The sequence below is a fragment of the Armigeres subalbatus genome, chromosome 3 (assembly GCF_024139115.2).
Source record: "Armigeres subalbatus isolate Guangzhou_Male chromosome 3, GZ_Asu_2, whole genome shotgun sequence".
Taxonomy (NCBI): domain Eukaryota; kingdom Metazoa; phylum Arthropoda; class Insecta; order Diptera; family Culicidae; genus Armigeres; species Armigeres subalbatus.
This window is the reverse complement of record NC_085141.1, coordinates 256,190,679-256,210,180: the sequence shown is the minus strand read 5'-3', so window position 1 is coordinate 256,210,180 and position 19,502 is coordinate 256,190,679. Positions and strand designations below refer to the sequence as shown.

At 38.6% G+C, this 19,502-nt stretch overlaps 1 protein-coding gene and 1 long non-coding RNA gene across 2 annotated transcripts in view; one reads left to right on the top strand and one right to left on the bottom strand.

Annotated features, from left to right (window-relative positions):
- The window catches only part of LOC134222422 (uncharacterized), a 301,768-nt gene that overhangs the window by 25,789 nt on the left and 256,477 nt on the right, over window positions 1-19,502 (bottom strand). The gene's annotated exons all lie outside the window — the stretch shown is intronic.
- LOC134219105 (uncharacterized) lies at window positions 6,575-8,493 on the top strand. Its single transcript, XR_009981486.1, has 3 exons — window positions 6,575-6,715; window positions 6,795-7,267; window positions 7,932-8,493. It is a non-coding gene; the product is annotated as an uncharacterized LOC134219105 (long non-coding RNA).

Sequence of the window (19,502 nt, the reverse complement as noted above, 5' to 3'; positions counted from 1 at the left end):
GACAGAAAATCAGCATCTTGCCGTAGCGATAAGCCAGTCGGAGTGCTAAGTTGTAGAAGATTCCGTGCGCGATTCTACCATCCTGGTATCTGCAGTGAACCGAGTGCCTGCCAACTGTGCCACGTAGGCGTACATCGACCGGAGCGTAGGTGGTGAACGCAGCGAGTGAAGCTTACCGAAGCAATAGAGAGACGCCATACCATCTCGGCGACCAAACCATTCATCCACCGAACGTCGGGACGAGGGGCCTGTTCATCGAGCGAGCGACGTCAACTTCGACCGGATTGTGGGTGGTGGCGAGTCCTAGGCTGGTGATCGACGACTCCCTTTCATTATCATCGCATCACACGTGGTGAGAGCGTGACAACGGCCGTATTGGAGGTGAGAGCACCTATTAGGTCCGACGGGATTACCCCCGCTTGCAGGACGCTTAATATCCGATGAGTTGTCAACCCACTAACGAGCTTAGGAACGTCACCGTGTTTTTTCTCCCCACTCCGCTTCAACACCCTGATGAATGCCAGCAGAAATTACGCAACTGGAGTCTGCTCACTGCACTACATACGCCGCGGATGACCGCTACCCGAGTAAAAAGGTGTGTTATATCTTCTCCCCATTCCCATTCCTAGAATTGTTTAAATTAGAATAAAATTGCATTTCACTATTTATTATTTATTATTTTCTTAGACCATATTATCCCTATTCCACCATCTTTTGAATTGAATTAGTGTTTGATCGGTGCATAAACGTGGGAAATTCGTTCCGTTATTCAATAACTCCCGGATTGACCCTGAGCTTAGATTAAATTAAATATTAACTATCAACCTCAATTCGTCGAGCTAAGTCAATTGGTATATAACACTATGGATCTCCGAGCCTTCTATCAAAAAATCGGTTTTGGAGTGATCCTATAGCCTTTACGTATACTTAGTATACGCGAAATGCAAAAATCGCAATTTTCAAATCGATAATTTAGACGATTTCCACACGTTTTGAGTTTAATCTAATGCGATAAGACAAATAGTAAAATAAATTTGCTTTTCCATAGGTCTGCTCAGCGTTTCATGCATGTAATTAGTATTATACTCAGGAGCTGCTGCCAGTAGTTCAAACCATGGTTCGAATCAAAGTTATGTAATTATTAAGTCAATGAAACTATGCATAAATATGTGAACCCAGGATGTTTTTAGAAAGATAATGAACCAAGCTTCCATATGAACTAGAGTTTGCAGCTGTAACATGCCTCTATAATGAATTAAATAAACTTTGTTCTGCCGTAATCTGAAAAAGTGACGTATACGCCATTTTCCAAAAATGGTTTTCACGATTAGTATTCATCGAACTCTTTAACAGAAAAATGGAAAACATGTAGGTATGTTGTAAAATGGCGCATACGTCACTTTTGCAGATAACGGCAGTCCTCTGATTCCTGCCATTTGGTTCAAACCATGATTTTGATATTTTGATATTTTGCGATAAAATGAAGACAGAAAAATGCACAGCTGATATGTCGGAAAAGAACGAAGTCCCTGAAAGCAACGAAATAACCGAAATGAAGGATGAAATGAAGGAGATGAAAATTTTGCTGAAACCGTACCCTTAGTGGAGGTACTGGGATTTTAATGAGATTTATCATAATTATCCACTTGACGATGATTTCAGTTGATGCGGTGTACTTTAAATATCAAAAGATTTCGCTTGGAAAACAATTGAAAACAATTATTTTTCTTAATGTAATTTACTCCCTTGCACCTATAATGGTGCAACTGTACCAATAGTGGCGAGTCTCATAAGAAATTAATGAATAGCACCACTATGGGAACCAAAATTATTTTTTACCGCCACTAAAGGAACAGTGTTAAAAGACATCAATATCATTTTTGTTAGCAAATTTATTAGTTTATCTATTAGCCAAGATATTAAAGCCAAATTTTTTTAATAGCTTCCAATTTTTTCATATATTTTCATTTGTGGATCTACTACACTCAGGCAAATGAACATACGAAATACATAAGGCAAAAATTATGAATCTACTAGATTGATGAAAATTGTCGAAACATAAGTCTCTTATGCTTTTCATCTTGAGCTCTTTAAATTTCATTATGGGACATATGTTGTTTATCGGTACATGTAGTGAATACCATAAGACACCTTTCAGTATTTTATTCAAAGCTGATTTGATGGAAATCATAAGGCATTCTATGAAAGGCATGAGGCTCATTTTAGTTATATTCTAATCAGAAGAAAGGAGCTTCTGTCAAAAGAATCATGTTCTCACATATTAGGTTCTGCAGCATGACGTCACGAATGAATTCGGTCCTCGTTGAATGAATTTTTTTGACAGTTCAGTAGTACTTTCCACTGACTCCGACAAGGTTCGAGTTCGTGATTGGTTGGCTTCCCCCGAGTTCAACACGAAGTACTACTAATCAGTCATCAGTTTGAGGTTAGATACAGACGCTGCAGAACCTAATTGCAAAGTTTTCAAGTCGTGCGGTTGTATTGAATATCTAGGGGGTCTTGAAAAAAGATTAAGTGTTCTCATCATTGACGTTCGAGCGGTCCGCTGTTTACAAAAAATGAATACTTTTTCATTCATCGAGTTCATTCAAGTGTTCATTTTTAGTAAACAGCGCACCGCTCAAACGTCATTGTGTTCATTCGGTACATTGGACCATTAGACGAATGGTCACGAAAGAATTCAGTCCTCGTCGAATGACAGTTCATTAGTACTTTCCACTGACTCCGACAAGGGTCGAGTTCGTGATTGGTTGGCTGCCCCTGAGTCAAACAAGAAGTACTACTAATTTGTCACCAGATTGAGGTTACGTACAGACGCTGCAGAAACTAATGGTAGACACCCTTTTCAAAAGGGGAGGGGTTTTGTACTACCACAGATACATATCTTCCCATCCAAAACCTCCACATGCAAGATTTGGCTCCATTCGCTTGATTAACTTTTGAGTTAAGAAGAAATTGGTGCTCAATTTGTATAGGAGCCTCCCTTTCCAAAAAAGGAGGGGTCTTGAACTATCCTACGAACCTTCTCCGGCCCCTAAAACCTCTGGATTCACATGTTGGCGCTGATCGGTTCAGTAGCTTCCTAGTCTTTTTCTTCTTCTTACTAGCATTACTCGCAGCTTAGTATTTATTCAGCACTTCTACAGTTATTAACTGCGAGGTTTCTAAACCAAGCGTAAAAAACACTTCCAGGATGAGCAATACGAGCGTAAAATGAGGTCCTGTACAGTACACATGTGTCGTAGCAGTTTCGGTTTGAATTATGCTGCTAGGGGTGGACTATTATTATTTACAACAACACTATTATTATTTATTTATTGTCAACAGGTGAAATAGACACCCCAATGACCGCTATCTTAAAATAAATACATTAACTACGTACAAACGTTAGCTTATAGTCAAGAGCGAAAAATATACTGAAAATTACACTTATTTGTTTCTCGCGACACATTAAAATCAAACACAGAATAACACGTATTGAATAAGCGGGACATGCGTCGGACCGGCTCATGTAGTCCATAGTTAGTTCTGGCTGCAGGGAGATTGATGAACGAGTGCGATCGGAGATTACGGCGGCGAGTGTTGATGTCCAGCAAGCTGAGCAACGTAGGGCAGTCAATGTTTCCTTGTAGAAGATCACCGATGAAGCAGGCTAAGACTAAGATGTAATGTTTTATTGAACTAACTGAAAGCAAAAACATCTATTTAGCATCAATTCAATAACTATCATGGAACACTTTCGTATTTGTGGCCTATTTATGGAGATATGACAATATAAATCGTTTACTTTTCCCAAGATATTATAAGTAGGTAAATAATTCCTTCAATGATTCTTTACTCGAAGCACGCTACAAATCTTAATTTGGAACACACGGCAGTTCAAATTTCAAAAATGTTCGGAAAATCTCCCATATGTCTATTAACATCATTTTGATAATATAGGAGCCCTGACAAAATTTCAGGCAATTCGGTGGCCATTTAGGGGTGGCGCGAAGTCAATTTATGTTTATATGGAAATTTGTATGGGAAAAATTTAAAATTTATTCAAATATCCCTACAACTGTCAAATCGTGATGAATTCAAATAAACATCCCCAACCTCCCTTTTTGAAATCTATTTAAATAAGACCTCCGGATAACACATTAGTTATGAGTGGTTTGAACGGTTCTATTGACTGTGTGAATATGAGATAAATGGCTAAAATGGTGTAATTAGCCTCAACGTAGTGGCAGTGGAAATAAAAATCAAAATTAATGAGTTACCCACTGGTTGAGCTCAAATAGATTCCAAAAATGGAGGTTGGGGATGTTTATTTGAATTTATCCCGATTTAAGAGTTTAAGGGGAGTTTGAATAAATTTTAAGTTTTTCCCATACAAATTTCCATATAAACATAAATTGACTTCGCGCCACTCCTAAATGGCCACCGAATTGCCTGAAATTTTGCCAGGGCTCCTATATTATCAAAATTATGCTAATAGACATATGGGAGTTGGAATTTTCGAACATTTTTGAAATGTGAACTGCCCTACTGCCCAGCCTTATAGCAACATGTCTTTTGAATCGATTTAAAGCACTGTGCGCATGGATTGCAATAGAAATTGTTTGACTAAGTTTATCGCTCATTCGTCCTAGAACTTAAAAAAATCGCGAATAATACAATTGATTTCCAATGATGCTGTGATTGCTTCAAAACGCTGTGTCTGTGTCAACTTGTCTTCTCCATGTTACTAAATGTGGATAAGTGTGTAATCTAAGATTCTTCTTCGAATTATCTATAAATGAAATTCGATATGAGTATATTTCTGAAAGTTTTCAAGCATTTCCATGATTACTTAATGCATAAAGATCTCGATTTTTTTGAAACTTGAAATTTTTGAAACTTGAAATTTTTGAAACTCTTTAGATGTGGAATAAATTCCACGAAATTTTGTCATAATCAATATAAGTATTCATGCAATTCCAAAATGTATGCTATGTGCTGAAATAGTTAAGTACCGATGAACACAAATTTGGAATCAAAGTGTTTTTTATGAGTCATAAATTCCATGAGTCATAAATCAAATTCCAGAATAACATAGGGTTTTTGTAGTTACTGACGTTAGGAAGAGGCTTCATTATGGTTTTCTGAATAGGTGAGAGATTTCTCTGCAAAAATCAAAGAAACTTGAGAAGCAACTAAATCGATCTGAATTGTGCTGCAAAGAAATGTTTTCTGATACGAACTGGTTTCTAAATCTATTTTTTATCCTAAAAACAAATTCTAACTAAAGCAGGCACAAAAGAGTTTTCCGATGATACTTATGAAATCGCCAAAATTAAGTGGAACTAGCTCTTTTGAGGATTATAAAAATATTTCTTTAATGCAATCTCTGTTGTGAGTGCGAAGGTTGCCTAAGTTTTGTTCTAATACTTTCAATGGAATGCGTTGTTGATTTTCTGTCATTGTAACAAAAATTCTTAAGTTTTATAATTTTATATCTTTCTGTGCCAGAATTATATAGCGAGAGCAAAAAGCTCTATAGGAATTTGATCAACTGTTTTGCGGCATACCTTTTGATTAACTCGAAGATTTTCGAAAGAATGATCGTTCGAAATTTCATTGACCGGATTTGTGTACATGTGCTGCTCATTTTGATGTTGTTGCTTCAGTCTTTTTGAAGCGGATGGTAGTTTAATAGAACAGAAATATTCATATCTTAATACAATTATATTTTTATGTTTTCTGCGACCATGATACTAGTCAAACGAATGCAGAACAAATTTATTATTTTAAGCTAGCAACTGAATTAGAAGCGGCATTGATTTTAGCTTAAAAATCGAAAATGTTCCCGGGGTCCAACTTAAATATTTCGATGCTTTGCTGAATGACTATGACCATTTGCATAGATGTGATAACGCAACAAAAAATATGTTTATAGAATTCATAATCAAAATTAAGAAATATGTAAATGAAATAAAAACTGACTAAGTTGGAATTACTTTTCAAAATTTTCGGGGGGGGGGGCACAAGTAGGTCTGGAGGGGGCCAGGCACCCCCCGCCCCCCCTTATTTACGCCAATGTGTATTAGAAAAATATGTTTTCTCAAAATCTTGAATGTGCAAGTCAGCGTATTTTACGCAGGGTAGAAATATTTCACAGTCAATGCAGTGAAAAACATGGATCTCAGTATAATCTGCAGTCGCCTTCATCGCCGCCGTGGTGAGTGCGACTGGGTGCAGCCGAAAAATCACTTCCAACACCGACAGTTCAATTTCGCATTCAGCCACTCACAAGTCGCTCTGACAGGCTGCTCAGTTCGCGCCGTACCGTATATGACTGCCCGCATTGAAGGATATCTAGAAGCGAACAGGAATCTTCCTGGATAAGACGCAAACTACCTTAGCCAAGGTCCATTTCCATCTTAGATTCGAACCATGTCAGTTTTAAGTCTATATGTGTGTGTGTTTAGCGGTACATTTTTACTGAGACCATTTTTATACTGGCCAAGCGGTTCAACGAGTTCAACCGTCAAAACTTTGGCGCCATCGCCATCTTTTTTTCGCAGCGAGTTTCTCTGATGAGTCAGTCGTGGCGTGGCGAGCTAAAACGGCTAAAACTAAATTTTACTTCAGCCATCGCTCATAAAGTGATAGTTAAGCTGGTTCCGAGCGAGGGAAACCTCGGAAACTACTTGTTTATGGTACTAAATCTGTAAGTAACATGGAGAACGTTTTTCCGATAAAAATTTCTGATTTGTAATTTGTTTATTTATCTGATATCAATGTTTCAGCAACGTTGGTGTTGTATCATGGTCGTGTTGCCGAAAATATGCTGCATTGAGGCGTCAACCTTGGGCTATCGACAAGAAGGCTTTGATTTTTCCCACTTCCTTAATCACTGCCGTGATTCATGCAGAAATTCTGCAATGGAAAATGACGCACGCAACGAAGCCATCCACAGTGCGTGTCCGGATACCTTATCAACGCATTATCAACGGTGGAAATACTAATTGGTGTTCGTCGCTATCGTACCTAGAGGGCAACATTTTTTACAAGCAGCTGATGGACACGAAAATGCGTATACTGGGATGCAATTGCACGAGAATTACCATTACAGATGCAGCAGCAGGAAAAAGAGTCATTCAAGAAGACAAATCCAAACAACAGCGAAGATGACTTGCGACGAAGATCGGTTTATTTTACAAATGCGTAAACTGTATGCAGTTCAAAAAAGCTAACGTGAAAATAGGACCGAATAACGGTGGTGAGTAAACTCTTGGTTTTAAATATACTACTACTGGATTCCTTCGTGAATCCAGAATTATATCCAAGAATCCAGTAGGTACTCTTGCGAGAATCCAGAAAAAAATCCTTTGGGAAATCAGGAGATTCCTTCTGGGATCCAGTAGGGATTCCCTCTAGAATCGAGAATTTGATTTCGTTTTGGGAAACAGCGAGAATTTGATTTCCTTTTGGGAGCCAGTGAGGACACCTTTGGGATTTCAGTATATTTTCCTTCAGGATTTTAATTAGGATTACTTCGGAAATCCATTAGGTTGGGTCTCCTAGTGGGGTTTGCTTCGGAAATTTGGATTACTTCATGAATTCATGGAATCCTTCGGGAATTCAGTATGGATTACTTCGAGATTTTAGTTAGGTGATGGAGAATTTTTCGGATTCCAGTTGAGATTCCTTCGGAGATCCGATAGGGTTTCTTCGGGAAATCCAGTTCGGATTCCTCTTCGAATTTAGTAGGAATTTCTGTGGCAAATTATAAGGGATTCCTTCGGGAATTGGAAAAGGACTCCTTCGAGAATTTAGTAGGGCAATCGAATCCTTCGGCAATCCAGTAGCGGTTCCAGACTGGCCAGTCCAAATGCCCTACAAATAATTGTCACGTTGAATCTTTTTTTCTCTTCTAATTGCAGGAAACCCCAGACGATCATCGTTTAAATGAAGCTTCCCACCCCCATTTGTTCGATGGCGAAACCCGGGGGCGACACTAAACGTTAGCATTCTGGATGCTACGCCAACACATCCCGATGCGACTAGCCATGAAATTCGGGCGGGAAATACCACCCGTGTAAAACGATGGAGATACTCGTGGGCGGAAATGATCGTGACCTAAGCGACAGTAAAATGCACATTGGTATGCAGTCAAAATTCTCTCTAGGATCCATACGATCTGTAATCCAAACACATTTTTCTTCAGTAAGAATTTCTTCTGGATTCACATATGATTCTTTCTCGAATACGATCGGTATTTTTCTTGGAACTCTTCTCAGGATTCAGTCGGTTTTATATCTGGCTCCAGCAAAAATCTAAATTCAATTTCGGAAAGAATTGAGAAGGTGGCATTACTGGATTACATAACAATTTCCGACTGGATTGTAGAACAAACCCCCAGTAGATTAAAGAAAATATCTTGCTAGTTTCAGTTCCTCGAGGAGTCTACCCAGGTTTACCGAAAAAATGTACAAATATAATATTGAAAAGAAAATAAAGAATAAAATTAAAATAAATATGTCCACAAAAATTATTTTGTAAACAAGCCGAAAAAAGAATGCTAAGAAGAAGAATCGAGGTACCCATATCTAAATCATCTTCATCTATATACATAAAAATGAATTTCTGTCTGTCTGTGCCTTATAGACTCGGAAACTACTGAACCGATCGACGTGAAAATTTGTATGTAGAGGTTTTTGGGGCCAGGGAAGGTTCTTAAGATGGTTCGAGACCTCCCTCTTTTGGAAAGGGGGCTCCCATACAAATGAAACACAAATTTCTTCATAACTCGAGATCTAATCAGAAAATAAATCAATTTTAGGCGAAACGAAGTTCGTCGGGTCTGCTAGTATCTAATAAAAATCTAGTAGAGCTGTGGTACTAATGTCTAGGAGATATCTCTGCGTTATCTAAGAGAACCGTTGTGTCAAATCCTTTCCGGTTCAAACGGTATACTCGTGTAAAATTTGAGGTAGACACCGGTTTAAACGGTTGTTGCATTTGAGGTGGATTTGAGGTCTGACAGGTTCTAGAAATCGACCAAAAATATCTAGGAGACTTATTTTTTTGTCTCAGAGATATCACGGGAGATTTCTAGAAGACGTTTCCGAGCGGGTGTGAGTGGCCCATTTAAACGCGTGGTGAATTTTTTCAATTTGGTGGGTGAATGTGTACATTTTGCTGTGGTAAATTTCATCTTCGCGGCGCAGTGGGTGATGTGAGTTCTGTTGTTTACTTTTCTGCCTCTCCGGGAATGTGAGGTTGATTTCAAAGCAGGAAGAAAATAAAAACATGATATAAAAAAACATCACCTTCATCCAGTGCTGCCGAAAATTTACAACCCTGATTTTACGTTATATCCAAAATGATATAATCAGGTAGGGAATGTAAAGCATCATCGTAAAAATATTTTCAGAGAATAGTAGTTTGTGTAACTAGTTGCAAAAAGATGATTTTTTCAGCACGAGTTGTACGTATACTACGAGTGCTGAAAAAATGAATTTTGCAACGAGTTGCACACGCTATTTTTTTGCAATGACGAAAAATGAGCTTCAATATGTCAAAAAATCATGTTGCTGCAGGAAACAAACAGATCCCATGTTATCGTGCCACATTGTATGCTCGACACACCGACAGGCGATAAATAAATCTGCCTTTGGAAAATTTTATGTCATGCCCATCAAATTATTTTATTTATTACGTGACACAAAGAACACACTATTTGAGCACTCACCTACTTCCATTGGTATGGAAAAGTAGGCCGTTTTATCACTCAAACGCCAACTATAAACAAGATACTATGATCAGTAATTTCAAAAATAGTAGTTTGTGCAACTAGTTGCAAAAGGATGATTTTTTCAACACGAGTTGTACGTTTATTCAACGAGGCTTGCCGAGTGCTGAAAAAATCGAGTTTTGCAACGAGTTGCACACGCTATTTTTTGCAATGACGATAATGTGTACCAAAATAGTATACAGTGAAACCTCCATGAGTCGATATTGAAGGGACCATCGACTCATGGAGATATCGAGATGTGGAATAGAAAATCGCTGGAAAGCTGTTTGAAGGGACCATCACAGTAACCCAGAAAATATTTTTTCATATGGCGTAATTTGGTTCCATGAGTCGATATCGAGTCATAGAACATCGACTCATGGAGGTTTGACTGTAGCCTAGTTTAATCCTCATGATCATTCTTGCCAATAAATCATGTTCTGCAGAGAGCAATCAGATTTCATGTTGTCGTGCCACATTGCATAGTACGACAAGCCATGAAGCAAAGTTGAACTTGCTTTTGGAAAGTTTTGATGCCATGTTCGTCAAACTATTTAATTTATTACGAGGCGCAGAAAATACACTATTTGAGCACTTACCGAAGCTAATTCAACAAAATGTAGTCATGTAATTACTGTTCTGATGTTGGTTTTTCATTATAGCACCCAAATAAAAAAAAAATCAATTTTTTTTTATTGCTGCTAGCCGTAGATAGGTATTACCAACGAAGTCTCCCTAGATAATTCCCAGATCCATCAACTTTGATTATAGAGAAGAAAAAAAAGCACAAAACTTTGGGACGCTTCGTATACAATACATTCTTCTTCTATTTTCCTACTAAACGCTAATGCACATCAACAGCATTGAAAGAATGGCAAACACGCCAATCACCCTGACAAATAGATTAGTAATTTAATTCTTGTTCGCAAAATGCGATTCAAGTTCTAAGCATCTTGCAATACACCGGCTTTGCCTTGCGCTAAGCATATGCGGTATTTCGAAAAATTTCGTTTCAGGTGGTTCGAAACGAAATTCCGCGGAATTTCGCGGAATTTGAGCATGGCGAAATCTGATTTCTTGATTTCGTTTCGTTTCGTAAAATTACAAAAATTTCGCTAGAAAAAATCAGCTTCAAACGAAATTTAACGGAATTCCGCGGAATTTCGAAACAAATTTAAACTTAAACCATACTTTATATTATCAAAAATTGTGGCTGCGCCGCTAAATTATATCGTAAAGTTGTTTTGAAAACTCTAGGTTATACAATTTTTTCTATTAACGCTTACTACATAACCCCATTCTTATTTTTAATTTTCAAATTAATATTTTGGAGAAGCTCAGAGAATTTTCGAGAGAAATTCATCAGATTTTTCCGACGAAATGCAAAAGATTCTCCCGTTGAAGTTTTGAAAACATCCTGTAAAAATGCAGAAAAAAAAACTTAAAAACAAACGTTTAAAATCTCCACGCCGATTCACGCCGCCGCTAAAATGGCTTTCAGCGTGACGCCGAAAACGTCGCCGCCGCCGACCAAAATTTTGACAAATGCCGCCGCCGACGATTTTCGGACCGGCGCACACCTCTATTCATATTGTCTTGTCAGCCTGGTTTTATAGTATCGTGCTAAGTCAAAATAAGGAAATGAATGCTTAGATTTATTTTTTTATTCAGTGGGATACTCAGTTTTGTATCCACATCTGCCAAGCGTATACGCAGATAGAGAATTGATATTACTAGAACAACATTTGAAAAGAGCGTAACAGTAAAAACTTATTCCTCTTATTATTCGTCTTATTATTCTATTATATATATAGCACACATTTTTACCAATCAGTTTATTTATGAGGCTCGTATGTTTAATAATAAATTCTACGGAGCCGAAAACATAAGAAATAATAGAACTAATTATTCCGAAGAAGTTTCAGAAACATTTCTGCGTGAGGTCTTCTTTGGTGGGGATCGATCCATCGATCCTTCAGTAACCAAACGACCCCGTCGCTGACTCGTAGACTGCGCTAGTTGCTTTTTATCCTCTTCCTCTCTCATTTTTCTGTACGAGTCCGTGTAGCCCATGATTCCTTTCTTCACGAACCAGATCCGATCTGTATTATTCTTGAATGTCATAGTTTCTGCTAGTCTTTCGCGTTCCACCATTAAATCTGGAATTTAAAATGGTTCCATCCGTTCAGATGAATCGGTATCCAATCCAATCACTTCTTCCTCAGCCACTTCTATTACGTCGTTCTGCGCTGCATCCGATGATGTTTGACGGGTTGCTGCATCGAATCCAATAACGACACCGGAATACGATTTCCGTTGCCGACCTTGCGTTGCCATATTCGCCTCTTTCTTTCCGATTGATCGTTTCTTTTGATCGTTCATTTTCGTTCTTTATGGACACGCATCCTTCCGGTGACCTTCCGCTCGGCACATGAAACATTTGTTACGCAAATCCTGGTAGAATACCTTTTATTTCCATATAGCATACATTTGCTCACTAGAAGAATCCTGTGCACCTTTCTAAAATGCATAAAGTTATGTATTTCAGAATGAATTTCACAGACCCATATCTAACGCAAAATCAATGTACTTCGTTTAATAAGCTTCTACAGCACGATCGATTCCGCACTAAATAATTTTGTGCTCTTCGGTGCAGACATTAGTTTTATCACTTCGCGTTCTCCCACACTAGCTGGCGTGATCAGCATCAACACGATAGATTGCACACTGGTTAAACAAATTTCTGCTACGCGAGGTAGATTTTTCTCTCTCACTGCCGTCCCACGATCGATTCCGCATTCATATTGTGCAAATAGTAAAAAAAATATCACATAATTTGAATCTTTGAAACACTGAAGACGTTTTATAGAAGAAAACTACATAGACAAATATAGAATATATTTTCGGACTTTCAATGGCAACTACTTTGAAGTTTTGATAACTCTTCGGAATTTCCAAAGAAGCACTTTGGAATTTTCAATGAAAATTGTTTGAGTTGCTACAGGAAAATGTTCGGAAAATCCACGGAAAGCTTCTGTTGAGTATTTTCCGAAATATGCACAGAAAATTTTTTCCGCGGGAGATCGTTAAAAATGTGGACATCAGCAAAACAAAATTAGATTTCAACAGCGAATTGATCATAATTTTCATAAGAATATCATTGGAATTTGCACGGGATTATTTTCAAATTTTCTATGGAAAATTCTTCGGAATTTCCGAGGTGAATGTTATGTAATCTAAACCAAAATTGTTCAGAGCTCCCACGTGATTTTTTAAATTTTTTTACGGGAAACCGTTTGGTATTTTAACGAAAAAAATCGGATTTTTGAAGGAATTTCTTTGGATTTCTACAGGAAATTTATTTGTTTTTGAAAAAATTTAATTTTGTTTTGAATTTTTCCGACGAATTTCTTATGTACAATACAACATAAGAAATTCTGTCCCAGTGTGGGGATGTAATGCCAATAAGAAGAAGAAGAAGAAGAAGAAGAATTTTAGACTAGATGTTCAGCCAAATGTAGTATATTAGGCCAACCAACTTTCGGACTTACCAACAAACCACTCAAGCTTTAGCTGGAATAAGGGCGAATGTCGCAAGGAAGAATTCTCTTCACCGACTTCCCCTCTTTTGAATAAAAGTGACAAGCAGGGGATTTCTTTAAAGTTTATCAGAAAACTAGAAAACAATTGGAACTTGCATTCTGAGGTTATAAACCGCAAATAAATCTTCTGCTTGTTACTTTTACTTAAGAGAGGGGTAGTCGACGAAAAGAACTCTCTCTTGCGACATTCGCTTTTTTGCCAGATAGAGCTTGAATTTTAGCTATACAGTCGACTCTCTACATCTCGATGATCTATATATAGATATCTCTCCCTATGTCGATAGTTTTCTCGGTCCCTCCAATCTACATACATTCGGGCCTTCTACATCTCGATAACCTACATATCTCGATGTCTTCTTCTTTCTATTGGCATCAGATCCCCCACTGGACATTGACACCTCGTAGCTTAGTGTTCATTCAGCGCTTCCACAGTTATTAACTGCGAGATTTTTAAGCCAAGGTACCATTTTTGCATTTGAATATCAATAGGCTAACACGATGATACTTTTATGCCCAGGGAAATCAAGACAATTTCCACCGGGAATCGAACCAATCCACCATCAGCATGGTCTTACTTTGTAGCCGCTCGTCTTACCGTTAGGCTAAGGAGCGCCCCCTATCGCGATGTGTTCTGGTCATTTTTTGTTCATGTTTCTCTCTCTCTCTATGTCGAATTTCTCGTGTGAATTTCTAGGCTACTAGACCATCTTTGAACAACAACAGTCACATAAGCGCTTTGAGGTTCCCCCAAACACACGCGACGCGACAGTCGTGACGCGATTCTATCGCTTGGCGACAGCGATTCTGTCGCCGTTGGTATGGAAGCGTAAACAGAATATTGGCTGCAGCGACCCAACGATAGAATGTACATAACCTTAAGTGAACTAATAAAACCTTAGTTCGAAATTTGAATCCGTATTTGACAAATCCCACAATTTCTATATTTTTATGTACTTGCTGATATAAAATTGATCAGATTCAGGAGCACACGCTCCACGATGAATTCCTTTGAAAGCGGCACAAATGCTGGGGTATTGCCTTATCGCCAATGTTATATGAGGCGATTTATCATAGACTACCTCTTCTGTTATTATAACTCTAAAAATAGTTATTTGACTTCGAAGAAGTAAAATCAGAATTGCGTAAAACCATTTTAATAAAAATTCCGCGGAAAAAAATTTAAATTTCGTTTCGTTTCGAAAAATTTCGAAATAAATGAAGCTTGATTTCGTATCGTTTCGAAGTCTCGAAAGTAAATCTATATTTCGTTTCGTTTCGATCCGAATTAACATAGACATTTTAAATTTCGTTTCGTTTCGTTTCGTTAGGAAAAAGTGTGTTATCGCATACCCTTAGTGGAATGTATTTGCTTGTCATAAGACGAGTTTGTACAATTCCATTTAATTCCACTACTTTATTGTACCTTTGACAGACACGTATTTCGACCTCAACAGTAAGGTCGTCTTTAGTGGCTCGTTCTTGACTTGACTAAGTACGACTAAGTAAGTCGAGTCGAGTCTCGTACACGTAACACGACCTTACTGTTGAGATCGAAATACGTATCTGTCAAAGGTGCAATAAAGTAGTGGTATAATGTACTACCGTCTTATATGAAATGATATATTCTTTACATAAACTTGGTTACGAGAAAGGCAAAAACTTCCAGGAGTTGTTATTTTTGAAAACATCGTCATCCATAAACATAAATACCAGAAAAACAAGCAATCAATAGCGAAAATCTGCTCCATTTTGCATACGCTTGTGCGTCCTGCCAACCATTTATCCGAGTCCCATTCAATTTCCGCGAGACAAAGAAGCCATATTTTCTTCCTCCATTGTCCCTTGGCTTTCATGGGTCTCATCCCTTCATGCCACCCACGAATCCATTCCATGGGGCCATGAAAATCTAACGTGATTGGATGCAATTTTCACGCGCGCGTGGAAATTCTTGCGAACCCGTAGACAATGGGTATTCCTTCTCTCGCTTGTTCCATCAAAAGCCCAGTGCAAATGGTGGCCAACCGTACCGACGACGGCCGTCATCCATGAATGGGAAACGGGTTGACACGCCGAACGCGTCGGTCGGTTGTGCAGCAGCGGAACAATTTAATGACAAACGGCACAACATTTACAACAACCAGACCGTCCACGGCCGGCACCGAGCGTAGAGCTGGAAGCCAACCAGCCATCCAGCGGACGGAGAGTACGATCTCCGCCCTCTCTGGCTCGTTTGCGCTTCTGCTCGTCCGTACGGCTCAAATGACGACGATAACAACGAGGTGCCACTCGGAAAACTTGATAAGAATGTGTCCACCCCCAATTTCCCGACCCTGGCGGTCATGCAACAAGCGTAGGTAGGTGGTGGGGACATGTAACACATCATCAGAATGTAATTGAATGGCTTTCGGCTGGTTGGCTGGCGGGGTTAGCTGCTGCTGCGACAAGGCAATGATGATGGCGCTGCGCATGCAAATTATCTGATTCTAGCGGCGAAGGCATTGGAAGAAAAAAATAAACTTAGATTTGCAATCCATCTATGGAGAACAAGACCTTACTCGCACCCTCATTCTGACAGTCTCAGATTCTGAAGATTCTGAAGTGTAGTGGTCTTGGAATCGTTTCTAGGCTTTAAAAATCGTTTAATCTGGAACTTGATAGCTGCGCCAAAACAACTCGACATCCCTGGTAAACTGTACGTACAGTAAACCTTGATCGAAAGTAAACGATCCATCATTCGTCGAAATATTAAATTAGCCCCTTTCATTCGTTTTCGCATATAGGAAAGGTAATGGTGAAAATTACTTCCACCGCAATTCGTAACCGTTGATTACGATGCATCTCCAACGCTCCTATCTAGTGGCTTTTCGTTGAGCTTCACAATCGTGCTTCACAGGAATGGACGGTGGTTTTCCAAATTTTCCACGCCTAAGCCTAACACAGATTGGGATCTTCAGAGGTGGCGGTCAGCACCAAGCTTCCGAGGGGTCATGAAGCTAGAAATAATAGCCTCAGTAGTAAATTTGTTCCCGCGCTGATAGACCCGACGATAAGCAGATTCAAAATCCTGTGCAGCAAAGTAAGCAATTTAAATAATTTTAGAGAGAAAATCGCTTTTTAGTGCGGCTTGTAAATCAATGAACAGACACACTGTTTGATATGCTTGAAATCTGATATCGAGCATAATTATGCTAAATTTTATGTCACCTGCCACACATGACCAGAGCTCCAGTCGGCTCCAATAGAGATCAATCTGAAAGAGTCGGCCCGGGTGAAATGGGCGTGTTCTGCCGGTAAAATCAGCATCCACCGGAGATGCTTCGTCCCAGAAACAGTTGATTGATTTTAATGCTCCAATAATCGAATTTACATTGAAATTTTCGAAACCATTTCGCACTCCCGTCCAGCTGTTCGATCGGTGGGATAAATTTGAATATTTGTTCCATTCCGCGCGCGCCTACTTCATGTTCTCTGACGCCAACCGATGGACGACAGATCGATGATGGCTGATTGATTGGGTCCAAGTAGCTAATAAATTTTAATTACTGTGTCTCTATCGAGGTCTATCGTGATTTGTCCGTTCGGAATTTGATTATTGATGAGTGGCAGTATAAAATGGTTTAGTAGCAGTTCGTGCTATGTGAGGTCATGTTTGGGAGATGCTTCCAGGAACTCTGGGAATGGAGAGTTTCGATTCGTATACAAGGGATGGCAGTGGAGAAAGTACGATCAGACTGCGCAGTTTGAAACGAAAATTTTTTAGCTTCTGATTTTGATGACCACTGTGTCTCACGTGAGGGTAGCTCTTAAAACCAAACATTAATTTACAAAACAAATCAGCGATCAAGATAAAATTCATCGTACGAGGATGTTTCATAGAAAAGGAGTATATAAACCGGTAGCACCCGTGAAAACAATTTAGGAGCAAAAACTGAAGAGTGACATTTTATAGTAATAAAGCGACTTTAGTTTCAAAATCATTTTATGAGAATAGGGAATGAATTTTAATAATAATCAGATAATCAAAATACTAAACGATGTGAAATTATAAACTTCTCATAGAGTATGCATCCCGCAGTACGCTTTGGCATCTTTGGCAGGCAACAAACCTGGAATTAAGTGAGGAAAATATCGTATTTCAAGTGCCAAATCATCGGGAAATTTTCGAATGAATAACCACCGCCCAAGCTACTGAAATGCGACATCACAACGATGGCTACCTGCAGAAACTTTCTGGACAAGGCCAGATGCAAAAGTACAAGATTGCTAATGCCATTTCCGTTGCTTGGACCTAGCAGCCAAAGTACCGATAATATATGTGTCGAACCGATGTTTGTGATGAAATCAAACATGAACTACAACATGATGAACAACAAACGGCCAAGTTTAGCTTATTGAAGCATATTTTGGCAGAATAATTTTAATGGTTACAGCCTCACCAGCGTTCTAGAACTTATGCTTCTACAAGAAATACTCTCGAAAAATGCTTTAGAAATTCTTTAGAAATCAACAATATCTTAAGGTGATTCCTTTGGAAATTATTTCAGGAATTTCTAAAGGAGATTGTTCCAGGTATATCTTTGGACATTCCTTCAGTAACTTCCTTCGTACATCCCTAGAGTGTTTCATTTAGAAACTCTTTCAAAACTTCCTTTGAACCTTCCGAAATTCCTTCGAAATTTCGATAAAAATTGCTTTCCTTCGGCAATCTACTCTGAAATTCATTAAGGAATCCTTTTGAGGATGTTTTTTTTAAGAATTGGTTTGATAATACCTTCAGAAATTCATTTGAAAACTCCTTCAAGAATTCCTTTGGGAAATCCATTCGAAATCCCTAAAATTCTTTTAAACATTCATTTAGCAAACATCTTTCACAAATTCCTTTAGATTTTTTTCGAAAATCCTTTCAGATTCTCCATTGGGAATTCTTGAAAGAATCCTTTCGGAAAATTCGTCTGAAATTGCTTTTGAAATTTCTCCAGGAATTCTTTCGGGCACTCACCTTGGAAATTTCTCGAAGAATAGTTTAGAAAATTACGCTTATAATACCTATCGATACTCCTTTACTGATTCCTTTGGAAAATCCCCCGGAAATTCCTTCAAAAATTGATCCAGAAATCGAAAGTTCCTCCTGCTTTGAAAAATCCTTAGTAATTTTGTATGTATTTCATACATTCCTGAAGAATTTTCGAGAGAATTGTCAAATTTACGAAGTGATCTCTAATTGATTCTTAGATTTCTGCAGGAGGTGCTTCAGGAATTCTTCAGGAAATCTTTTTAAGATGGCAAAACGTTTTTTATGCTCTTAGATCGAAACAATGATTCGATTAGTGCATTTAATCAAAGTTATGGATCTTTTACATATTTTGAGAGAGCTTCACTCATGATGCATTGATCACCGAGCTAACTATCGAGAAAAGTGTTTAAAGTAAGGGATGCCTTCGTTAATTCCCCAGGAATTCTTTCGGAAGCCACTTTAGTGATTATCAAAATACGGAGTATTTGAAAGATGATTGATGGTTGACGAACTAGTTTTGGCGTATAAAATCAAATTTAAGGATAAATATTCAATTTGATGGGTCACGTGTACCAGCTCACCCGTGCCCCAGAACCGGAATGCGGGAACGGAAGCGCCGGAAGCGTGGCTGGGTCGGTCACACCTCACGTAAGTGCGGAGACGAAACGACATAAGACTGAAATCCAGCTGGACATCTCAGTAGAGGCAGAAGCAGAGGTTCATGGTCAGTTGCTGTTGGGTCACCGTGCTGGGAAATGGATCAACGTCTAGATCACTCCGTTTTGACTGAAGTCACTGCGGTCTACCGCGATTTTACACAAAAAAAATGACCAAAATCTAGCTTAGCAATAGGTTAATTAAAGCGATAGCTGGATATAAGCCCTTTGCATGTGCATTCTACCATTTTACCATTTTCAAAAGTTTTTCAGAAGTGCCATCCCTCTACTTCAATAAGTTCCTCCCGACCAATTTTTCAGCCAAATCCATGGAGATTTAGAGGGTCATCAAATTAGAATTGTGATTTTTCAGATTTTTTCAAAGAAATGTCGTTTGAATGCATTCCTGATAGATTTCGGTATGAATTCCTAAGCAATACGTAACT